Source organism: Chrysochloris asiatica, unplaced genomic scaffold, assembly GCF_000296735.1.
Source record: "Chrysochloris asiatica unplaced genomic scaffold, ChrAsi1.0 scaffold00208, whole genome shotgun sequence".
NCBI lineage: Eukaryota > Metazoa > Chordata > Mammalia > Afrosoricida > Chrysochloridae > Chrysochloris > Chrysochloris asiatica.
Window position 1 is genome coordinate 3,652,025 of NW_006408726.1, and position 6,413 is coordinate 3,658,437.

Below are 6,413 nucleotides of genomic sequence, written 5' to 3' on the forward strand. Positions count from 1 at the left end.
AACTCATTTTTCTCAGTCACTTTATCTTGTTTCTGGACATGAACTGATATGGTCATCTGTTTTTGTTTTTTGGGCATATTCAGGAGTTACCTGTGGCCTTATTATTTAGATGGGTGTGTATTTACAATTGCTAGACTAAAAAGATAGCATTCATGACCAGAACTATGCATAAATAGATACTTTTTTTGAAAGGCTTACCTTAGTATTTAAGGCATTATATAAAGATAGAGAAACTTCAAGGATTCAAAACTGATATTGAATTATGAAATAAGCATACTTCCTAACTTTAATAAAAAATAAAACAGCCTAGTTCGGGTATAACAAAAGATACATAGATCAATAAGATAGAATTGAGAACCCAGAAGTAAATTCAACCACCTACAGTCATTTAATCTTTGACAAGGTGTCAAAGCACATTCAACAGTACTTGCAAAACTGAAAAGGGCTATTTTTACTCCTGTAATTTTCTTCATTATTATTATTTCACTGTTACTCAAGCTTTATTAGGAAATTGAGCGTTTACAGTTCAGGGTCAGAAATGTTCAGGGAAGCTCTTCCAGTCAGGGAAGGCTTTCCTCAGCAGGCAGGCAGGCAGGCAGACCTCGCTCTGCTCAGGAAGTATTATGCAACTCTTTTAGGTTTTCTGATAGATGTTCACAGGGCATACTATGCAACTAAAAGCTTAAATGCACTTGACTTTAGCCCCATAAGTCAGAAAACCTAGCACACCCAATTAAGTGCCTGGAGGCAAGCCTCCTGCCCAAAGTCACTCAGCTTTACTTGCTCCATGGTCTGGGAAGCCCATTACTCTGTCTCATTCTCTGACTCATGGTTCTTCTTCTGCTGCTCCTCTGCCACTCCTCCAGTGTCACAGCATGCTTTCCCTGAGTCAAGGAATGCAGGATTCTTGGGGGTCCAAAGTATGCACTCCACTCCTGGTATTTTTTTTTTTTTTATAGTAGTGAGATCTTTACTCCTGTTTCTGTGGTGGCTCATTTTAAATCCATGTTAGAGTTCCAAGTCTTTACAATCATAATTAGCTCCCGCCTCCCACCCCCCCCCCTTTTTTTAAATTGTGAATTGAGTGATAGTTTAAATGAGAGAACATCGGCTTTACACTGTCATTTCAATGAAACAATTACAATCTCCTCCTTGCATCATCATTCAACAGTATTTGCTTCTATTCCTTTTGTTTTTCTTTTTCTGGAGGGGAGGCAGGGGTGGTTAGGGAGATGTACACAAAAACACTCAGGAATAATTTAAACAACTAAAGGACACATTCTGCAAGCCTGCCTCCTCGGTACCAGCATTCAGTCCCTCTCTTTCCATGAATCTAGAGCCCTCAGCTGCTCCCTCTCTCCATGTCTTCATCTCTGCCTCCATCACTGGTGTTGCTGCTTCTCTGGATAGGGTCCTGTATTCCATTTGTACTTACTAGGCTGTTTTGATCACATGGTAATGTGGTAGATTTTTGAGATCAGGAAGTGAGAGGCCTAGAACTTTATTCTTTTTAAGTAATGCTTTGCTTACCTGAGGTATCTTTCCTTTCCATATAAAGTTAGTAATCAGTTTTTCATATCTCTTTAAAAAGGATGTTTTTAATTATTGTTGGCAATGAATCTGGATTGGAATCACATTATTTCTATAGGCTGATTTGGGTAATTTTGACATTTTTACAATGTTAAGTCTACCTATCTATGAGCATGATCTATTCTTCCATTTTTGTAGGCCGCTTTTGGTTTCTTGTTGTATTTTGTAGGTTTCTTTGTATAAGTCTTTTTTTTCACCTCTGACTAGATTTATTCCTAAGTATTTCTTTTTTTCTTTTTTAAGGAGCTCTGGTAGTGTAGTGGTTATGTACCAGACTGCTATCCTCAGGGTCAGAACTACCAGCTTTTCTGTGGGAGAAAGATGAGGCTTGCTGCTCTCATAAAAATTTACAGTCTCAGAAACTCTGTACAGGGTCACTACGAGTTGGAACCGACTCCACGGCACATAACAACAACAACAACAGCAACAACAATTTCATTTTTTGTGAGTCTATTGCAAATGCTATTGTTTTCTTGCTTTCCTTTTCAGAACTCTCTGCACTATTGTAGAGGAATGCAACCGAGTTTTGTATGTTGATCTTGTACCCTGGTACTTCGCTGAAACTTGCAATGAATTCCAATAATTTTTTTGCTAAGTCTTTGGGATTCTCTAAGTATAGGATCATATCTGCATATAGAGAGATCTTTATTTCTTTGTCAATTTAAATGCCTATAATTTCTCTTTCTTTACATTACACCTCTGGATAAGACAAGAATCATACTGGATAGCAGTGATGATAAAGGGCATCCTTATCTGGTTCCTGTTCACAAAGGAAATGCTTTCAGTTTCTGCCTTGAGGATAATGTTGGCTGTTGGAGTTTGTGTATATGTTCTTACTTATGTTACTTCACTTGCTACTTTACTGAGTGTTTTCATCAGGAATGGATGCTGGATTTTGTCAACTGCCTTTCTGTATCAATCAATATGATCATGTGGTACTTTTCCTTTGTTTTGTTTATGTAACAGATTACATTGATTTTTTTCTTCTTCTAATATTGACTCATCCTAGCATCCTTGGTATGAATCCCACTTGGTCAAGATGTAGTATCTATTTTATATGCTTCATGATTCTATTAGCTAAAATTTCATTAAAAATTTCACTTATTTATTTATTTTCATTTACAATTTACTTGTTCTTTCAGTATTTCAGGATGATACAGGGTGCTTCAAAGATCCAAAGGAAGTGGGACAGTAGATGGACCTAGAACATATGGAACAAGTATCATGATTGAATCAGTCTAATGGGCAAATGACTTGATTGAATTGAGTCTAATGCACTAAGTAGTTGCATCAAGTTTTCAGACTATTGGCTGGCATCAGTGGTCTTCCATTCAGGCATTCTTACATTTCTTTCATAAAGGGTGGATGTCAAGTGATCTAAAACAGATTTGGAGAGTAAGCCTGCACATATGCTGGTTACACTATCTCATACTGGTTATTTGTTATGGCGTGGGAAAGGCAGTAGGCGAGAAAGATTCCAATCAACTGGAAGCAAACAACTCCAAAGGAAATTCCTGCAACAACTCCCATTTCTGACTCTATAATGGTCATTACCTTTATAAAGCAACCTTCATTGTTTACATTACTTGCATCTTTGTTTGGAGTACATTCAGTTTTACAACAGCTCTTAGGATATCCTTGTTCTGAGTAATAACTAGTATCTTCCCAATCTGTATATTTGGTGACACCACAACAATGCAATTTATTTTGGATCCTGTCTACCGCATCACTTCTATAATCTCCTGTAGTGCTATATTGTTTCAGAGCCTTCTCATAATTACTCTTAAAGTTGTTCTTAATTTCATGTCTAAAAACGAATTCAATGATGGCAGCAACCAGTTCAACAACAACAAAAAATTAAAGTCAGAAACATTGCATACAGTTTTAGCATCCAGGCAGTAGTTTGGCAGGTAGCAAACAGCCAAAGGTATCCAAGAGAATAATGACAGTGCCAGTGCCAATGAGCACGAAGGGCATGTTGATGGCCTTCTCATTTAAAAGAGAAAAATAATTCTCCAGGCTCACCTTGCCCCAAATACCAATGGCAAAAAGGATAACACCAGTGATCCAGAAGATGAAAGTGTAAATCAGGAGGACACTCTTGAAACAAGTAATGACTGGCTTTGTCTGCAATCTCTGAGAAGGGGATGCCAAGACTCGCCTAAGACCTGCACCACTGCTCCAGGCAATCAGAACAGACTCACTTTTATTTTTGAAGCACAGTTTTGCTAAATATAAATATTTATATTGGCTTGTTTGTCTTTCAGTATTTTAAATATAGGTTCAATTTGCTATAGTCTGCCATTGCTGCTTACCAGTTATCACTTATCATCTGTTGTGTAAGGTGATAGTTTATTCAACTACATCTCATGTTACCTCGCTATTTTCAAAGTTAAGCTGTTTAACTGTGATTTTCACAGAACACACTTCTGTATACTTAACCTGCTTTGAGTTCCAAGAGTATAAGTTGAGCATTTTCATAAAGTTGGAAACGTTTTCGGCCATAATTTTTGTTATTTTTTTAAGTACATAATTCCTTCCTCTCACTTTATAACCCACTAATGCATAGGTTGTACTGTTTAATGTTGTTTCACAGGTATATAAGTGTCTGTTCAAATTTCTTCTATTTTTCCTATATTTTTCATTAGATAATATCTTCCAATCTGTCTCAAGTTCATTTTTTGTTGTTAAATCGTTCCAGTAATACTTTTGTTTCAGTTACTCTATTTTTCACCATTGAATTTCCATTTGATACTTAATTTTTTTTTCTATTTATTTATTAAGAATATCTATCTGCTTTACTTAGATAGTACATTATTTTCTAAGGTTATATATTTAAAAAAAAAAAACAAAAAAAAACCACACACACACAATGCAAATGAGCCCATTTCAACTCATGTTTTGTTGTCGGGTGCCATCGAGTCAGAACCAACTCATAGCGACCCCATGCACAGCAGAATGAAACAATGTCCGATCCTGGGCCAACTTCACTACCGCTGCCATACTTGACACCATCAATGATGCCACCTGGCCAATCCATCTCGTTGGGGGTCTTCCTCTTTTTCTCTGACTCTCCATCTTACCCAGTATGACATCCTTCTCCAGAGACTGTTCCCTCCTGACAATATGTCCAAAGTAGGAGAGACGAAGTTTAGCCATCCTGGCCTCCAAAGAGCATTCTGGCTGTGCCTCTTCCAAAACAGATCTATCGGTTCTTTTGGCAGTCCATGGCACTTTAAGTATTCTCTTCCAATACCACAACTCAAAGGCATCAATTCTTCTACGATCTTCCTTATTCAGTGTCCAGTTTTCGCATCCATATGAGGCTATTGAAAATAACATAGCTTGGGGCAGGCGCACCTTAGTCCTCAAGCTGACATCTCTGTTCTTCAACACTTTAAAAAAGTTCCTGTGCAGCAGATTTACCTAATGCAATACGTCGTCTGATCTCTTGACTGCTGCTTCTGCCAATGTTGATAGTTGATCCAAGAAGAATGATGTCCTTGACAACTTCAATCTTTTCTCCATGATAACAATGTTGTTTATTGGTCCAGTGATGAGGATATTTGTTTCCTTGACATTGAGATACAATCCATATCGAAGGCTGTGCTCTTTGTTCTTCGTAAGTAAATGTTTTAAGTCCTCTTCACTTTCAGCAAGCAAGGTTGTATTATCTGCATATCGCAGGTTGTTAATGAGTCTTCCTCCAATCCTGACGCCACGTTTTTCTTCATAGAACCCAGCTTCTCATATTATTTGCTCAGCATACAGGTTGAACAAATTTGTTGAAAGAATGCAACCTTGTCGCAAACATTTCCCAATTTTAAAACATTCAGTGTTCGAACAACTGCTTCTTGGTCCAGGTACAGATTTCTCAGAAGTACAATTAAGTGTTCTGGAATACTTATACTTCTCAATGCTGTCCATAACTTGTCTTGATCCACACAATCGAAAGCCATTGCATAGTCAATAAAGCATAGGTAAACATCTTTCTGATATTCTCTGCTTTCAGCCAAGATCCATCAGACATCAGCAATGGTATCTCTCATTCCACGCCCTCTTCTGAATTCAGCTTGAACCTCTGGAAGTTCTCTGTCAATGTATGATTGTAGCCATTTCTGTATTACCTTTAGCAAAACTTTACTCACTTGAGATATCAAAGAGATTGTCCAATGATTTCCGCATTCCATTGGTTCACCTCTCTTTGGAATGGGCATAAATATGGATCTCTTCCAATCAGTAGGCCAGATAGTTGTCTTCCAAATTTCTTGGCAGAGATGAGTGAGTGCCTCTTGTGCCGCCTCACTTTCTTGAAAGATTTCAATTTTGATTCCATCAATTTCTGGTTCCTTGTTCTTTGCTAATTCCTTCAATGCACTTTGGACTTCCTCCCTGAGTATCATTGGCTCTTGTTCATATGGTACCTCTTGAAATGGTTGAACATTAACCATTTCCTTTTGGTACAATGACTGTGTAATCCTCCATCTTTTCTTGATGCATTCTGTATCATTCAATAATTTGCCCAGAGAATCTTTCAATAACGAAAGTTGAGGCTTGATTTTTTCCTCAGTTCCCCCAGCTTGAAAAACGCTGACCTTGTTCTTACCTTTTGGTTTTCTAATTCCAAATACTTGCATATTTTATTATAGTCTTTGCTTATATCTTCTCGAGCTGATCTTTGAAATTTTCTGTTCATCTCTTGGACCTCTTCAATTCTTCCATTTGCTTTAGCTCCTCTACACTAGAGAGCAAGTTTCAGAGTCTCCTCTGACATCCATTTTGACCTTTACTTCTTTCTTGTCTTCTTAATGACTTTTTGCTCT

At 37.5% G+C, this 6,413-nt stretch overlaps 1 pseudogene; it reads right to left on the reverse strand.

The window, feature by feature from the left end:
* Positions 1-3,006: 3,006 nt before the first annotated feature.
* LOC102828097 lies at positions 3,007-3,481 on the reverse strand (annotated as a pseudogene).
* Positions 3,482-6,413: the final 2,932 nt, after the last annotated feature.